Consider the following 19,169-nt stretch of genomic DNA (forward strand, 5'->3'; position numbering starts at 1 on the left):
CTCACGGGAGCATGAGGTGGCGCCGATGCAGTCATCAATGTAGCGGAGGAAGAGGTGGGGAGTGGTGCCGTGTAGATGCTGAGGGAGAAAAAATGTTGGGATGGAGGTGATAGGTCAGAGGGGAGGGTGGAGTGGATAGGTGGGAAGGGAGATTGGCAGGTAGGACAGGTCATGAGGACAGTGCTGAGCTGGAAGGTTGGAACTAAGGTAAGGTGGGAGGAGAGGAAATGAGGAAACTGGTGAAGTCCACATTGATGACTGGAATGTGAGAATGGCAGAACAATGGTGGGTCTAACTGCCAGACTGGAAAGAACAGACAGCCCCATTGGGGTGGGGAAAGGGGACATGGTGACAGGGAATGTAACAAGTCAAGCTAAAAGAAAGGGAAGGAATGGGAATGGGTTCACAATCTGAAGGTGTTGAACTCAATATCAGAAACCTGTCCAGTGCCTAGTCTGAAGATGAGATGTTATTCCTCCAGTTTGAACTGTGGTTCTCTGGAACCCTGCAGCATGCCGTGACAAGTGGGCATGTGAGCAGGATGCTGTGTTAAAATGACTGGCTAAGGGAAGGGTGGGTCATGCTTGCACAATGGCCAGAGGTGTTCTTTCAAAGTGGAGCATAGCTAACTGGCCTATGGCAGATAAGTAATCATTACTGGAGTGATTCCTGTGATGCCAATTATTATTGTTTGTTAGTTGGATTCCAGTAGTAGGAGATAGTAACACAACCAACATGTTTCAATATGTCAAAGAGAATGAGTTTCCAAGGCTCCAACCCCACAGTAATAATGAGCAAGCATCGTAGTAGAAATCAAGACTTTTGCCGTCCTGAACCTTTGGCCTAGCTGCTTTATTTCTGGGAGTGATTTCCACCTGCAAAATATTGCTTCAGGTAATGTTTCCTCTGGCTGTCAGTCTTATACAATCCGAACCTTATTGCTTGGTATCAATGCCACAACACAAAAACTACCACGGGGGGCTGAGATGGAGTAGGGATGGGGTTCGGGAGATATTAATTTATGTTCCCATTTGGAACAGAATGTAGAAACATGGATCAATGTCTCCAAGGAACACAATAGCATCCTGAGATGTTCACCACCACGTTGGTTAACCCATTTCCACATTGGTCATTGTCGTTGTGAACCCCAATGAGAGGCAAGAGAAGTCACGCTTGGCTGGATTTGTGCAGGCGATGTCATTCTTGGTATCTCCTTGCCTTTGCAGTGATTTTTCAGGTGCCCAAGACTGTGAAGCAAATTCAACATCCGTCTGTTTGAATGAGTGTCCCTGAGGATGTGTTTGTCTTTCTGTGTCAATGTGATTGTGTGGAAGAATTATGCCTGAGCTGAAGGAAAGAAATAAAATGAAGAAGGTGTCTTTCATTTCCTCAGGATATCCCAAAATGCTCTGAAAATGGATCACTGTTGTCATTCCTGCCAGATGGCAGCCATGTTTGTGTCAAGGAAGATCCTATAAATGGCAGTTGAACAAGCAATCAGTTAGTCTGCTTTTGGTGGTGCTGTTTGAGGGGAATTTTTCACTCAAAACACTGGAATATTTCTTCCTTCTTCTCGTCGACCTGAGTGGGCCTGATCAAAACCAAAGAGGAGAAATGTAAAAAGGAAAGTTACACCAGGAGATAAGAGCGACTTTAGTGCAGAGTGTCACAACTCTGGAGTTTGTTTGAAGTTGTAAGGCCTGCTAACACAGACTTTGGTCAATAGCTGGAATATGTCACATTTTGTTTAATTTTACGCTTCTCAACATAATTAGTTTAATTTGAATTTACAGTTCAGAGCACTGAATATAAGAGCAGCAAAATTATCATTTGAATTCAGTAGATATTGCTGGTACTAGCATGTTGCTGACAATATGAAAAATTCAATTCACTTTGTCGCAAAATCCACCTGCAGGGAGTGAAATCTAACCAATGTCTGCTTCAACATGTTGAATACATGATACGAGTTGAAAAATTAGATTCGGCTACCAGATCAAAAAAGACCATTGCATGTTGAAGGAACACCATTTTAAAATGTTGGAATGATATTGCAATGGTGAGGATCTAAAATCTGGATTTAGGCTGTTGTCAGGAGCAACCATTTAATGCATGCCTTTACTAACGACAAAATGGCTTCTTAATATAAGTAACATAAAGTAACATAACGAAATGGCTTCTAGGAGCAAATTAACAATTTTGTTTATAATGGGATCTAACTCTGCTAAAAAACTGCATTCCTGAACTAATTGAAAGGAATTAGCAAACAATGCCCTGTTCATACTATGAATTAACTAAGTAAGAGATGACATTATTAAAGTATCCTAAATTGACCTTGGAAACTGGTTGTCCCTAGAGATAAAGACATGCAAAACAAGTCAATTCCCAGGAAATATCATTGGCTTAATTTTATGTCTATTTATCATTTAATTTCATTTTATTGGATTAATTTTGCTATTATGGCTGTTCTGTTTGTTAAGAGACCTGTAAAAGTTGTTTGTGTTTTAAACTAAAATGCACAGCTTTTCCAGAGTACGCAGAGGTGCTTAACCCTTGTATTGCTCTTTAACCTATGTCCAGCATCTATATAAAATGTTAAATCTTGCTGAATCACTGTTTATTTGACCAATCGTGGAACCGAGAGGTCCCTCCAGATTTACAATGGCATGTGTATAATTTTAATGTTTGGGAACCTCTTTAAAGAGGGAGAGGTAAATTAACTAAAACTCTGTTGCTTGTACCCTAATTCATACTAAATTTTGTTTCTCTATCACTTCTGAGCTCATTGACCTACATTGGCTTCCTGTTGGCTGATCTTGAACTTAAAATTATCATCAGATTTCTCCATCCCTTTGTCTCTTCATTTAACAGTAACTTCCTTCAACCCTATAACCCTCTGAGATCTCCTAATTCCTCAACATTTGGACTTTAGCGCCAATCCCTGACTTCCCTCATCTCTTGGTGGCCATACCTTTGGATGCCTAGAGCTTAAACACTGTGATGTTCTCTCTAAGCCTCTCCTGTTTTCCATCTCTCTCTCTCTCACACTCTAACTTTCTCCCTCTCTCTCTGCATCTCTTTCTCTTTTCTTTCTTCGTCATCCGTTGAAATTAAGGTGACCACGTTCATCATCAGAGCTATTTGAGTGGGTTCTGTGACTGCATAGTTAACTATAAAGACTGCTTGGAATCGGTGGACTGGATTGTATTCGAATACTCAATGGAAAACCTGGATGAGTATACTACCAACATCATGGATCTCATTAGCAAATGCATGGAGGACTACTTGCCAAAAAATTCAATCTGAGTGCTCCCCAACTAGAAACCTTGAATGAACCGAGAAATCCACTCCCTATCGAAGACCTGGCGTGCATATTCAAGTCGGATGACCCAGAGCTAGACAGAAAATCCAGGTATGACCTCTACAAAGTCATTAAGGATGTCAAGAGGCTGTACCTGACAAGTTCCAGGGCCAAACCAACCAAACAGACTCTCACTGCCTGTGGCAAGGCCTAAACAACATAATGGGATACAAAATGAAGCCGAGTAAGAGAGCAGACAGAGACACATCCCTCCTGCTGTGCTTAATGCTTTCTATGCTCGGTTCGAGCTGAATGCCAGCAGTTGCGGTGAGCCCTGGACACACCTGTTCCCTCAGCCACCGCCACAGACGTCAGATTGGTCTTCCTGGGGGAGACAACCCAAGGAAAGTGACCAGGCCCGGACGGAGCCCTGGCTGTGTGCTTAGATCCCGTGTGGACCAGTTGGCAGAGGCATTCACCGACATCTTCAGCCTCTCCCACCTACTAGCCAAAGTGCCCACCTGCTTCAAGAAGACCACCATCATCCCCGTCCCCTAAGGAAGCAAATGCAACGTGCCTTAATGACTACCACACTGTGGTTCTGACCTCCATAATCATAAAATGCTTTGAGAGGCTGGTCATGGTCCACATCAACTTTAGTCTCCCAGCCTGCCCCGAACCCCTGCAATTTGCCTACTGATGTAACAGGTCCACAGTGGACACCATTTCCCTAACCCTAACCTTAACATCTGGATAACAAGGCCACCAATGTCAGACTTCTGCTCGTCGACTACAGCTCCGTCTTCAACACCATCATTCCTTTCAGACCTAGGTCTCAACTCTTCTGTCTGCATCTGGATCCTCAGCTTTCTGACCCACAGACCACAATCAGTGAAGGCTGACAACTGCACCTCCTCCACAATAACACTCAACATTACAGCATCCCCCTGCTGTACTCCCTGGACACCCATGACTGTGCTGCCAAATTCTGAAGTTTGCTGATGACATCACCGCAGTAGGATGGATATCAAACAACAATGAGTCAGGATACAGAAAGGAGACAGAGGGCTTGGTGACGTGATGCAATGAGAACAACCTCTCTCTCAATGTCGGCAAAACTACAGAACTGATCACTTACTACAGGAAGGAGAAAGCGCCTCCATCTACATCAATGGAGCAAAGATTGAGAGGGTGGAGAGCATTAAGTTCCCAGGAGTGATGGAAACCAACAACCTGTCCTGGTCTTCCCACGTAGATGCAACGGTCAAGAAGGCACAACAACATCTCTTCTTCGTCAGGCAGCTCAGGAAATTGTCGAGGAGAAAGTGAGGTCTGCAGATGCTGGAGATCAGAGCTGAAAATGTGTTGCTGGTAAAGCACAGCAGGTCAGGCGGCATCCAAGGAACAGGAGAATCGACGTTTCGGGCATAAGCCCTTCATCAGGCTTATGCCCGAAACGTCGATTCTCCTGTTCCTTGGATGCTGCCTGACCTGCTGTGCTTCACCAGCAACACATTTTCAGCTCAGGAAATTGAACATGTCCGTACTGATGCACCATTGAGAGCATACTATCCAGGTACATAATGGCCTGGTATGGCAACTGCTCTGCCCAGGACCGTAAAAATGTTAAGAAGGTTATGTGCACAGGCCAGACCATCGCAGAAGTCAACTTCCCAGCCATAGACTCCATTTACATGTCTTGTTGCCATGGAAAGGTTGCCAACATCATTAAAGACACTGGTAATGCTCTCCTACAACCTCTTCCATTGGGCAGGAAGATACAGAACACACGCACCAACAGGTTTGGGAAGACTCTCTTCCCTGCCAGGATTAGACCGCTAAACGGACTCTCTAACTTCAAATAATGCTAGTGTGGATCTTGCCTAGTGAATGCCCTGTGCAGTGTAATCTGTATGCCTTCCACTGTCCAAACTTTTTTCACTTTATGATCAGTATGTCCTTGCTTACTATGATCTGCCTGTACTGCTCACAAACAATACTTTTCACTGTACTTTGGTACACACGACAATAAAACAAAACAATCAATCAATCAATCAATCAATCAGTGCCTGGAAGGTTCTGATGCCAGTAGGACAGGATACTCGAGTATTGAGTTTTGGATAAGTTGCTTTCTCAGGGTCTCCTCTCATCACTGCTTCCAATATGCATTGGCTTTCAAAGGAGTTTGTTTTTATTGGTTGCACAACTGCAGAGATCCTGGGCAAGTTTCTCCCAGCACTAATTATCAAAGCTCCTAAGTGAAACCTTCAGACAGTGACCATGTAGAGCTTCCTTTGACCTTCAGAAGTGCCTACCTCAGACTGGATGGAAGGTACACTTCAGCAAGGTCAGGCATTTTGCTGACATGACCAGTCCAACTCAGTTATGACTATCTCAGACTGGCACCTCAGTGACTGGTATTCTGTCTAACCATCTGATTGTTGGAAGTTTCCAAAGAACTCAGATAAAAGGGGTTAAGCTTCTGGGAGTAATATGGCTACACAGTCCACATCTTACATGTATCAGGCAGATTGGGTAGCTTTATTACTGCATAGACTTTCAGATTGTTGGCAGACTTGCTCAGCTTCCTTCCCAAACTGCTGTTTGAAAGCTGCCAAACGTTAAACTTGCTATATTAGTTCCAGGTCATGTCTTATTGTCAATACAGACAGTTTGAGAGAATGCCCTCCTAAAATATTTAAGTTTATCCATCTCTAACAGGTTCTGGTCATGGACTGAAACTTTGGATTCAAGATAGGACTCTCCTGGAGAAGGGCTGGTACCTTATATCAGTTTTCTTCATGTTGATTGTAAAGCTTTGAAAGACAAGTCCACACTATGTTGTGTGTCCTGCTCTGAACCCACAACTAGTTCACAGTCATCAGCAAATTGGAAATTGTGTTGGATGTCCTTGGAGACCATGGTCTTTGCCTGGAATCATCACAGATTGAGGAGTTTCTTGTCAATGTGATATCTGATTCTGATGCCAGGATGGTTGTCATGGGGAGGCTGAATAATATCCTTCCTATAACAGGGAGACCAGAACTGGACACAGTTCTCCAGAAGAGTCTTCGACCATGCCCTGCACAACCTCAACAGCTAAATTTCCAGAGGCCTCCTGGCCCACTGTGTCTCAAGCTTTAGTCATGTCAACAAACATGGTGTAGAATGTGTCTGCTCAACTTGTTCTTGGCATGTCTCTTAGAGTTAATTGCAACTACCATATCAGTAGTTCCTCAATCCTTTCCAAAACCACACTGAATCTCTCTGGTATTAGGTGGGTATGACACCAGGTGTAAGGTTGCAAGGGGGCCAGGAAAGTGTTTAAGTTGGGGAGGATGAGGGAAATTGAGCCCTGCAGAGGTGGAGAAAGTTGGGACACAGGCCCAAGGAGGAGGGAGGTGGATGTAGCAGTGAGGGGATGTGAGGGCCACGTTAGGAGTAGGGCATGGGGAGGATGAGGGAAGTGGGTGGTGAGCTGGGAGTGGATGAAAAGGACATCAGCTCCTGAAGATGAAGAGGTTATGAACCAGAGAAGGAACAGGGTGCTCAAGTCCCAGGTTGGATCTGGGGCTGAGGGGGGTGAAAGGGTGTTAGTTCCTTGTTGGGTTGGATCCGGAGCAGATGCTGAAGGTAGTGGGGGAGAAGGTGGGTGTCTGGTGCGGGCTGTGAATTTTGTATTCTGGCAGGGTCAGTTCACATTCTGGGGGGTGGGGGTGGTGTGCATGTCAGGGGTCTGGGGTAAGTGTAGTTGCTGGTGTCTGATGAGTGCATGGGGTCAGTTGAATAGTTACACTGGACTAAGATTGGGGTTTTAATGGTGTAACTTTTCATGATGTGGAGGTGCAGGTGTTGGACTAGGGTGTAAAAAGTTAATAATCACACAACACCAGGTTATAGTCCAACAGTTTTATTTGGAAGCACTAGCTTTTGGAGTGCTGATCCTTCATCAGGTGGTTGTGAAGTATATGATCGTAAGACACAGAATTTATAGCAAAAGTTTACAGTGTGATGTAACTGAAATTATAATTTGAAAAAGACCTGGATTGTTTGTTCAGTCTCTCATCTTTTAGAATGACCATGTTAGTTTCAGTTCTTTAATATGTAAATCCCAGATCCTTTTTTCAAGTTACATTCTCAAGTGAATTTTAACAATTTAACATATGAAAGAACTGAAATCAACATGGTCATTCTGAAAGATGAGAGACTTCAGAAACAATCCAGGTCTTTTTCAATAAGTCATTTGAGTTGCATCACACTGTAAACTTTTCACATAAATTCTGTGTCCTATGATCTTACTCTCCACAACCACCTGATGAAGGAGCAGCGCTCCGAAAGCTAGTGCTTCCAAATGAACCTGTTGGACTATAACCTGCTGTCGTGTGATTTTTAACTTTCCTGAGTAACTATTTATCTAATTTCATCAGATTCAAATAGAGACTTTCAGACATTCCAGATGTGAGGCAGTTGGGAATCTTCAATTTCCCAGGTAATTTTTTTCGGAGTCTGCTGTGATGGGGGTCAGTAGAGTCTGTTCAGGTAAATCCACTTCAATGAATGTTTCTTTGATTGCTGAACTATGGTTCACACCTCTCAGTTTCCAACGTATTGTTCTGAGTGAGTTTGCATTGTTTGGCCATCACACTGCAAAGGTCAGTCCATGCCTTTTTATTTTCTCTTTGATGGGTAATATACCTACATTAATGTGATAAATATGTCACGACAAGAAAGATCTTTTATCTCTCAAAGTCACTGTGCCAAAATCATTGCCCTCAATATGTATGCTTACATAATTTCTTGCTTCAGACAATGAGTGCCTGTATTTCAAATTTCTAATGGCATCAGTTGTCAATGATACCTTCTGACCTGATTTTTTGGGAGATTATAAGTATTCATTTATATCTGCCCTTTGCCAGTAAATATCATGCTGTCTGCCTCTACTCTAAAACTTGTAACAAACACTGGGCCATAGTTGTCTTATTTCTCAATGAAAGGTACCTGCTGTTTTAAAAACTCTTGATAAATAATTCTAATTATGAACTATTTTAATGTAGCCATAAATAAACCATCACATGACAATTAACTAGGTTAAAGTAGACTTGGATGTATTTATTCAAGATTAATGTGTCGCCATTATTGACATTGTCCCCACAAGTGGGTTCAGTCAAAATCAATGTGCTTTCAGGTTTGACACCTACTTGTACTCTCTGTCCAATGTTATTCTGCAAGTCAATGGATAGGAATCTCTATTGCCAGTATCTAACAGCATTGAAAGGAATCTACCTCTTCCTTTTAGATCGATTAGATTAAAAAGATTCCAGTGGATTATGTCACTGAGAAGAATGACGTAAAAATAAATGAAGCAAAAAGGCAAAATACACAAATGATGAAAAGATTAACTGTGGCAGATAAATTTTGAAATATACAGTGAGTCAGGGAGCATCCTGAAGACGAGATCAGGTGAAACAGGATGCATTTTATAGAAGTTGGAGTTGGATAGCTCACATCAACCTTACCCCAGCCCCACTTCAGTTGGCTGGAAGTTGACTCCACTGGAAGGAACTCACCCACAGCCATAACACCCGGCGACCAGATGAAAGTGGCTGAGGGTGGGTGGGATGGGATTCCCACCCTTCAGTGACCAGTCTGATTGTTGGCTGCTGTAGCACTCTCAGCAGTGCCAGAGCTGGAGGCTACTGCCAGGACTGTAGGGCAAGTGACAAATGTGATCAGGGCAGCCCTCAGCCATTACATCCCAAGGTTTTAGAGTGAGCGGGTATTACGAGAGTCCAGTGTGGGGGAGGGAAATGGGGAGGGAGTGAGGTGGTGAAGGTGGCATCAGGTGGTGGAGGACAAGCAGCCCAGAAGGAAGGAGGCATGACATTTTTGCCCTGGGTATGTTCCTGATGTAAACTGCTAAAGAGGTGTCGAGCCACTCTTTCCCACTCTGTCTCAGCTTACTCACTCCCACCAAGGCAGTCGGACAGAAGCAATGGTAGCATTTGATCCTGAATGGCGGGTTTGTTAACAAGCATTGTTGACATTTATACGGTCAGTTTCAGTGCCCAGTATACTATGGGCTCAGCTCATGGATGGGTGTGTAAATGGTTGACTACGTTACATACCACCACCCACCCTGCTAAAATAAGTTCAGTGAGGCACATAAAATCCAAAATGACACCTTTCTAGTGTAAGGTATAAACACACAACCAGAGAACCTCAGTGCTTTGTAGAGCAAGAGTTTCCCTCTTTTAGCTCAACCTCATCAATTTTAACTTACATCTGCATTCTTCTAGTTGAATTAGAATTCTGAAAATTTGATTCCTGTTATAGCCTGCAGTCACCTCCCCTCGCACCCTGTTCTGCGTTATCTGGGAAAGGGAAACTGTGGTGAATTAAAACTACAAATTTCTAATGTCCTCAATACTCTTGGAACCTGAGTAAAAGGTAAAGTTGCCATAACCCTAGCAGAGCATAGGACCACTCTATTATTAAAGAGGGATGACTGGTGATGGTTTAACCTGGGGGGGGGGGGGGGCAGTATGTGAGGGGAGAGGGTGAGAAGGATAACCTTTCATGGAAACCTCAGGACGAATTGAACCTTTGCTGCATTGCAAGCCAGCTATCCAGCCAACTGAGCTAACTGACCCTCTTGAATCCGAGTAACATTCTAGTGAATCTGTGCTGCAATTTCTTCAAATCTTTTAGAATGTGCATTGGCTGGTATGAGTATACAGTACTCCAAATGTGGTCTAGCCAGAACTGTGTGTTTTTTCCTCCTCTCTATTATTCTTGTAAGTTGTGAGGAGAGATTACATAAACTAGGCTTGTGTTCCCAGGAATGTAGAAGGTTTAGGGGTGAGTTGTTTGAGCTCGGTGGGATTTTGAAAGAGTTGAAAGTTGGGGATGTGTAGCAGTGTGTGCAGAAGTGAAATCAAAGGGATAGCATTAGCATTTGGAGACATCAAAGTGATTCCTCAGAATGCTTTGTGATGCAGAATGAAAGCACCACGAATGCTACCAGGATAACAGGCAAAGATACACTGCTTGCGGTCACATACCAGATAATATTGAGGGATATGCACATCTGATATAGGAAGGGGTTAACAGCAGCCTGCACATTGGACTCAATCATTAATACCCTGCACTATAGGAAAGCTACAATCCTAGTGAAGCCACTTGCTAGCTCTACCTGGTTCTCTCTCTAACAGAGAATGAATTGTGGTTAATTGTCTGTGAATAGAGAGCCTTGATGATGCGCTGTATGCAACAGCTGGACATCAAACTATAAGACGTTGCAAATATCTCCAGCCACGACAATATCCCATTGTTGTCTCCAGTGTCATGGGCAATGTAGCCCTCACCCTGTTGGGAGGTAGCAGTTGTGTTGGCACTGAGTGGCAGATTTCACACTGAGGCTGATCGAACCGAGATCTCACACATTGCTTCTCACTCAGATCCATGTTGTGGAATTGCTCTCCTGAGGACCCTTTGTGGATATGGCCTCCACACAAGAGCCCGACTCCCACTCCCTGTTTCAGCAACTTGACCTCTCGTTATGGCCTCTTTTCGACACACTCGATGCCCACTGGAATCTTGACAGACCACCCAAACCTGGAAGCAACTGCTTTGTGTCTTTAAATTTGCAAGTAATAGTTCCGCACTTGCTGATCCTCCCAGCTGCACAGTAATTCAAAGGGAATTGCTAATAGTGAACCATATCTGGGGACAACTGGTTTGTGCTGAAGGCTTTGAAGTCAGAAACAAAAGTCTTCAGCACCTGCTACGCTGTAGACATTCCACAATTAAAAACAACTGTACACAAATCAATCACATGCAGAGTCATGTACAGCAAAAATCAATTAGCAACTAACCTGTAAGTAATTGATGATTGTTTTAGATAGCATGTAAATGAAAGATTTATTACTGCTGCTGAACTCACATTCAACTGTTAGAGCTCTGAGCGACTATTTAGCACTGGTGTCAAATCACTGTTGAATGCCAATCATTCTAATTTTGCCATTCTATATATTTCCAGTGGATGTTCACTGATCCCTGAACCATTAATCCCTGAACCAATACAACGTTTGGCTTCAATTTCCCCATCGGTGTGTGAGCACAGCTACCACTGATGTGGAGCTCTGAAGTACCCTCAAAATGGACTCAACTTCTGACCTACATGTGACTTCAGACCCACAACAATGTGGTTGACTCTCGACTGCACAATGAAATGGCCTAGTAAGCCACTCAGTTCTATTAATAGAACATAGAACATTACAGCACAGTACAGGCCCTTCAGCCCTCGATGTTGCGCCGACCTGTGGAACCAATCGTTACAAAGTCTCATCAAAGAAACAAAACAAGATGACCACCTGGCATTGATCTATGCACCGCAAAAGACAATGACAGAAACGGCCCTGTCGACCCTGCAAAGTCCTGCGTACTAACATCTGGGGACTTGTGCCTACATTGGGAGAGCTGTTTCACAGATTAGTCAAACAACAGCCTGACACAGCCATACTCACAGAATCATACCTTACAGACAATGTCCCAGACACTACCATCACCATCCCTGGATGTGCCCTGTCCTGCCAGCAAGACAGTACTCCAGCACAACCTGCAACCTCATAGCCCGGCATAGCTCCTCACTCAATCATTACAGGCAAGCCAAGGGATTAACCCTGGTTCAATGGAGAGTGCAGGAGGGTATGCCATTAGCAGCACCAGGCATTTCTGAAAATGAGGTGTCAGCCTGGTGAAGCCACCAAACAGGACTAATCGCATACCAAACAGCATTAGCTGCAAATGATACACAGAACTATGCAATCCCACAACCAACAGATCAGATCTAAGCTCTTCAGTCCTGCTACATCCAGTCATGAATGGTGGGGGAACAGTAAAACAACATACTGGAGGAGAAGTGTCCACAAATATCCCCAAGCTCAATAACAGAAGACCCCAGCACATCAATGCAAACGATAAGGCTGAAGCATTCGCTGCAATCTTCAGCCATAAGGTACAAGTGGATGATCCATCTCGGCTTCTTCCAATGGTCCCCAGCATTACTAACACCTTGTCTTTGGCCAATTCAATTTGCTCCATGTGATATCAACAAACAGCAGCAGCAGTGTGTACTATCTACAAGATCCATTGCAGAAATTCACCAAAGGTCCTTAGATAGCACTTTCCAAACCCAAGACCACTTGAGATTAGATTCTCTACAGTGTGGAAACAGGCCATTTGGCCCAACAAGTGCACACCGATCCTCTGAAGAGTAACCCACCCAGACCCATTTCCCTCTGACTAATGCATCTACCACTATGGGCAATTTAGCATGGCCAATTCACCTGACCTGCACATCTTTGGATTGTGGGAGGAAACCAGAGCACCCAGAGAAAACCCACGCAGATCCGGGAAGAATGGGTAAACTCCACACAGACAGTCACCCAAGGTTGGAATTGAACCTGGGTCCCTGGTGCTGTGAGGCAGCAGTGCTAACCACTGAGCCACCATGCCATCCCTTTTCCATCTAGAAGGTAGATACCACCCCCTGCACATTCCCCTCCAAGCCACTCACCATCCTGATGTGGAAATATATTGCCATTCCTTTGCTGTCGCTGGGTCAAAATCCTGGAATTCCCTCCCTCAGGGCATTGAGGGTCAACCTACAGTATGCGGACTGCAGCAGTCCAAGAAGGCCGCTCACCAACCCCACCTTCTCAAGGACAACTAGGGGGATGGGCAGTAAATGCTGGCCCAGCCAGTGATGCTCACATCCCACAAATGATTAAAAACAGAAAAATACTGCTGATGCTGAAAATCTGAGATAAAAACAGTGGATCGGGCAGCATGAGTGTAGAAAGAAATAGAGTTAATACTTCAGGTCAGTGATTTTTAATAAGAATTTGGGTAAGTTAAAGATGTAATTGTAAATGTAATAGGCTTTAAGCAAGTGTAAGGAGATGAGGGTGCGAAAAAGGATGAAAGGGAAGATCTGTGATAGGGCGTAGGCAGGAGAGATTAAATAGCAACGTGGTTCAAGTTACAGAAACTGGATGGAATTGTAATAGAAACAAAGGATATGTCGGGAGCTGGTGTGAACGGGAAAATAACTTCTCTCCAGAAGCAGAGAGAAAAAGGGGGAGAAAATGACCATAGAAACACAAAACAAAGCAGGGACTTGGGTTATGATCTATTTTTCTTTATCTCAATGTTGAGCCCAGATGGCTATGAAGTGCTGAGTTGAAAGATGAGGAGCTGTTCCTCAAAGTGAGGTTGATGCACAATGTTGATATTCTCTGTCCAGCGTGGCAAGTGGAAATGGTTGCTGTTGGCAAAGTAGCAGGGGTCTGCAAATTTCCTGGAAGCAAAACCCAACATTTGGCATGTCATCATGGAGTGGAATATTACTCTTTTCCAGTCAATAGATCAACAATGCTTTCGGCATTTCTCCAGCCTTTTTGGCAGCATTCCGAATATGGATTATGTTCTATACTCTCACAGCCTTGTGAAAGATAAGAAAACATAAACAACAGCAAATACCCTCAACTTGGTATTAGGCAAAGAATGCAAATTAAGATCTTTCCAGAATCAGTAGTTTATAAAGAAGTTAAGTAACTGAACCTTATACAGCCTATTAACTTACAATGAACGTTTTATGACCTGTGCCATTGTTATTAACAAACACACACACATATGCCTACCTGCATATTTTGTTGAATTAGTTCATTGTTTATACAAACTTGATGAAATTGGAGTAATATTTGCAATCAAGTCACAGATGACTAGACTAACGTTACCATTGCAACATTAGGAATCCCCGAGAAACCTTTTTCTAAGAGAGAGACAGCCAATCCATTTCATTGAAACCACACGATTTCAGATAAAGGGTCTTGGTTACCGTGAATAAGAGTTTGGAGAAATCCAATCTGAAAGGCCAAAACAAAGAACTGCGGATGTTGGAAATCCGAAACGAAAGCAGAAATTGCTGTAGACACTCAGCAGGTCTGGCAGCATCTGTGGAGAGAATGCAGAGTTTACGGTTCAGCTCCAGTAACCCTTCTCCAGAAAATTCTGAAGAGGGTGTTTGGATTCAACTCTGACTCTGCTTTCTCTCCACAGATGCTGCCAAACCTGTTGAGCTTCTCCTGCAATTCCAATCTGAACAATGCCCTTTCACTTGAACCTTACCAGTGAAGCACTTCAAGTCAAGCTCACAATGTTGCAGTGACATTGAATAAATGTCAAACCATGGTGCCTTGTAGAAGTGACTCCGTTTCTTCCTTATGGGTACAGCTATGTGGTTGACTTTTAATTGCTGTCAACAGCAATTAAGGATGGACAATAAATACTGCCTTGCCAATGATGCTCACCTTTCCTAGAAGGAAATTAGGAGAGAAGCATTTTGGTAGAGCTTCACCACGTGTACAGTACTGAGACAAGGAGAAGGCTCACCTGCTACATTCTCAACACGAGTTGGGGATGGACAATAATGCCAGTCTTGTCATCCATTGCCTCATCAAAACAGCAACATTTTCTTTACAAAAATGTTTAATGGTGGGCTCTCAGTAAGAAGAGAATAAGAGGATAAAAAGATGTCAGTTGTGTCAGAGTTGAAAGGTCTTAAGAAATTAATACTGAGGAATGCTTTAAGCATTATGGTGATGCTATTTGACAAGGTGGGGGAAGAACAATTTCGGATCTATAAAAAGTAAGAGCCACCACCAGGTTCTCTTCATAGTTTCTGTAACACTGTAGAAACAGGAGCAGGAGTAGGCAATTCGGCCCTTTGAGCCTGCTACCCCATTCAATATGATCATGGCTGATCATCCATCTCAGTACCCTGCTCCCACTTTCACCTCATACCCTTTAACCCTGAGAACTAAATCTGACTCCTTGAAACCATTCAATGTATGTTGTATCTATTTAACCTGTAATTAGTTGCTAACCTACAATAAACTACATCTTGCTTAAGTGGGTGGCACAGTGGCTCAGTGGTTAGCACTGCTGCCTCACAGCTCCAGGGACCCAGGTTTGATTCCAGGCTTGGGTGTCCATGTGGAGCTTGCATATTCTCCCCGTGTCTGTGTGGGTTTCTTACAGGCGCTCTGGTTTCCTCCCACAGTCCAACGATGTGCAGGTTAGGATGGATTGGCCATGCTAAATTGCTCATGGTGTGCAGGCTAGGTGGGTTAGCCAAGGGAATGGTGGGACGTGGTGGGTCTGGGTGGTTTGCTCTTTGGAAGGTTAGTGTGAACTCACACAGTCTGTTTCAGTACCATAGGGATTGTATGATTCTAAGACAACAGCTTCCTTTCATTAGAGTAACAAATACTTTTCCTCACACCCAGATCAAGAGGGCCCTATAGATCTTTACCCTCAAAGTGGATGGTGGAAGCAAACCATGCCCATTGTAAACAATAATCTCCGACAACACTGTGGTCAATGGGGAGCAATGTGGATTCAATCTAGCTGTCTCCCGGTGGTCAGTGCTGAGGTCAACATGGGATTTAGGTGCTCTCTGGAGCTGATGTATTGGTTACTCCAAGGCAGGAGAAAGTGAAGACTGCAGATGCTGGAGATCAGAGTCAAAACGTGTGGTGCTGGAAAAGCACAGTGGATCAGGCAGCATCCGAGGAGTAGGAGAAGCGACGTTTCGGGCATAAGTCCTTCATCAGGAATGTTCGTCTGTGTGGCATTTGCACATCCTCCCCGTGTCTGCATGGGTTTCTTTCAGCTGCTCTGGTTTTCGCCCACAGTACAAAGATGTCCAGGTTAGGGTGGATTGGCCATGCTAAATTACCTATGGTGTGCAGGCTAGGTGGGTTAGCCATGGGAAATGTGGGTCACATGCCACAGTTTTCGACTTTGTCACTCCAAGGCAGTTACTAATTGCATCAGGTGCCAGTGCTCTGTAGGAGCTGACCCAAGTCAGGTTGCAGTCAAGAACATATATCAGAGGTTGTGTGAGTACAGTTAGAGCATCTGGTGGGTCAGGGATAGTTTTTAGAAATGCTTTAAGTTACAGACTGGGAAAACTAGAACTGAAGAAAAAGTGCTTTCAGCTCAAATTGAGCCTCCCCTCCCCCTCCCCCAGAGTGGATGGATACCATGAGGCACATCTACAGCAAAACAGATTTAAACTGTAGTTACAGACTTGTGGACATTGTAAAGAAACAGTTAAAGGGACAAAGGGGCATATTTGAAAGCTAAGCAGATGGTGGAAGAAGAAAGTTAGAAGACTTTATCAAAGCCATAGAAAAGGCAAGAGATCCATTATTAAAATTATGCTAGAGACAGGAAACACTCTTCAAAACCACAGGCAGCGGGAATCATTCAGAGAAAGCTGTGAAGGAAACATAAGCTATTATTAAAGCTACAGGCAGTAGGATTCACTCAGTAAAGCCGCTGAGAAAATGGCTATCATTTATTTAGGTGGAAAATAATGGGAGATGTGAGAAAAGGTTGCAACTCTCCAGTTTACTTGTGTAATTGAAGGCTATGTTTCAGCTATACAGAGTACTGGCGAGACCACACACGGAGTATACAGTATTAGTCCTTTTTTTAACCAAAGATGTAAATCAGTTCAGCTTAGAAGCAGTTCAATGAAGGTCTACTGGACTAATACCCAGGCGAAAGTGAGGCCTGCAGATGCTGGAGACTAGTGTCGGGAGTGTGGTGCTGGAAAAGCACATGAGGTCAGGCAGCATCCGAGGAGCAGGAGAATCGATGTTTCGGGCAAAAACCTATCCAAAATGTGGAATTTCCTGCTCCTCAGATGCGCCTGACCTGCTGTGCTTTTCCAGCACCACACTCTCGACTAGTGCTCAGAATGGGTGGGTTGGCTTCTGTGGAAAGATTGGGCTTGTATCTGTGTGAGTTTAGAAGAGTAAGAATTAATTTGATTGATCCTGACAGATCTTGATATGGTGCATGTAGGAAGACATTTCCTCGTGTGGGAAAATCTAGAACTGGGAATGCTGTTTAAAAATAAGTTAGCACTCATTTATGACAGATTTGGGGAGAATTCTTTTTCATAGAGCCTCATGGGTCTTTGCAATTTTCTTCCTCATTCAAGCAAACTCCTTGAATATTTTTATAACAGAGATAAATAGATTCTTGATAAGTAAGCAGGTGACAGGTTAATAGGAGCAGGTGGGAATGTGACATTATCAGATAAGCTATGATCTTGCTAAGTGGTGGAGTGAGTTTGAGGAGCCCAAGTGTCTACCTCTGCTCCTCATTCATATGTTAATAGATATGTTCAGAGATGGGCCAAACAAAACAGAGTTGGACATCTTGGAGAAAACAGCACTTAAGATACAAAATAATTTGCAATATGGATACAAAGTTAGAGGTTGAACAAACTGAAAATGCTGTAGCTTACCAAGGTTGTGAAAGTAATTTTAGATACTTCTAAAGAATTGTTTAAAGCCTTTGACAATTACTTTAATCAAAAACAAAATATCATTAAAAGAGAAAGAGTTGACAGAAGTGTTCAGCATCCAGGGAAATCTATAGATAATCTTAAGAATGATCTTATAGGTTAGTGGAGAAATTAGACTGAGGTGATTTAAAGTCAGAAATCATGAGGGACAGATTTTTTTTGTTGAAATGATATGATGTGTTTTAGTCATATTTATTATAGTCCAAAGCAGATTTGGATTTCAAGAAAGCCATTCAATAGTAAATGAAGCTAAGCACAGACTCTTGACTGTCAGATGTTGTCACTGTGTACAAAGTGACTCCAAACTATCTCCACGTTTTCCATAAACATCACTTGCAAATATTTTTTACTTCTGGTATTTATTCTGCAACAATTTCAATAAAGGACAATTCCAAGTGCATGCAATGCTAAAATACATTTAATTTATCATTCCTTATCTGACAAGTGTTTTTCAAAAGAGATGTAAAATATTAACATCTGCACTATTATACATAAATGACAAAAATCATTTAATATTTCCATTGTACAGAACTGACAATGTTGGTAAAATAGCAGGGCCTGTTTCGGGGAATTAGATGTCATTCCTAACCCCCGTTTATGAGTAAGAGATTATCTTTATTATATTTGTTAGCAGATTTTAGTGCCCGTATTCAGTCCTAAAAGTACCACAGACAGCTGGTCCATTAAATATGTTAGTACCTGAGAGACTTCTTCAGAAAATGCCATTGAGATAGTCAGGCATCTAGTTCCCTTTCACTCCCTGAGACCATCATACTGCGGGGGGTAAAAGCCCTTATTTCCAACTGACTGTAAGCGCAACTATAAAATAACCTTGGGCAGTCTCAGTCATATATCAAAGAGAGCATATCTGAAAGACAAAGGTGCTGCGAATTGGTAAAAATTGGTATAGACTTAGAAACCTCCATCAGAGGGGCAGTCAGGATGGTGTACAGGGAACAGAAAAGATGTCAGAGCTGTACAGTAGGAGTGATAAATATCCTTCGGCAAACTGCTGGAATGATCAAAAAGTGCTTTCCATGAATTTTACTACAGTTGGCTTTAAGTTACATTGTGCACTTGAACAAATAAAGAGCTCAATTTTTTCAATAACAGGCCTTGGATTGTCAAAATAAAATTCACTGGGAAAACAAAACATTCAAATTAAAGGAACTGAATTGAAATTCACTTTGGCCGACATTAGGGTCTGATCTGGACCCCACAAAGCAACTGGGAGGTCTGAAGCTGGTTGGAAATCAGGTTGTGTGTTTATGACTGGTAATTGGTGAAGCCCAGCATCTGTCATGTCTTCACTGACAGCTCAACAATTTTAAGGAAACGAGTATCAGGCTTCTTGCTTCAGCAGCAGTGGTTTAGGGTATACCCTGGTGGCAAAGACTGGGAGGCAAGCTCATGACCTGGGCTGTA

At 43.1% G+C, this 19,169-nt stretch overlaps 1 protein-coding gene across 2 annotated transcripts in view; it reads left to right on the forward strand.

The window, feature by feature from the left end:
- Positions 1-19,169, forward strand: part of fkbp16 (FKBP prolyl isomerase 16) — a 191,755-nt gene that overhangs the window by 113,730 nt on the left and 58,856 nt on the right. The gene's annotated exons all lie outside the window — the stretch shown is intronic.

Source organism: Chiloscyllium plagiosum, unplaced genomic scaffold (genome assembly GCF_037043375.1).
Source record: "Chiloscyllium plagiosum isolate Xiang-an unplaced genomic scaffold, Cpla_swu_hap1 HiC_scaffold_39, whole genome shotgun sequence".
NCBI classification, from domain to species: Eukaryota; Metazoa; Chordata; class Chondrichthyes; order Orectolobiformes; family Hemiscylliidae; genus Chiloscyllium; species Chiloscyllium plagiosum.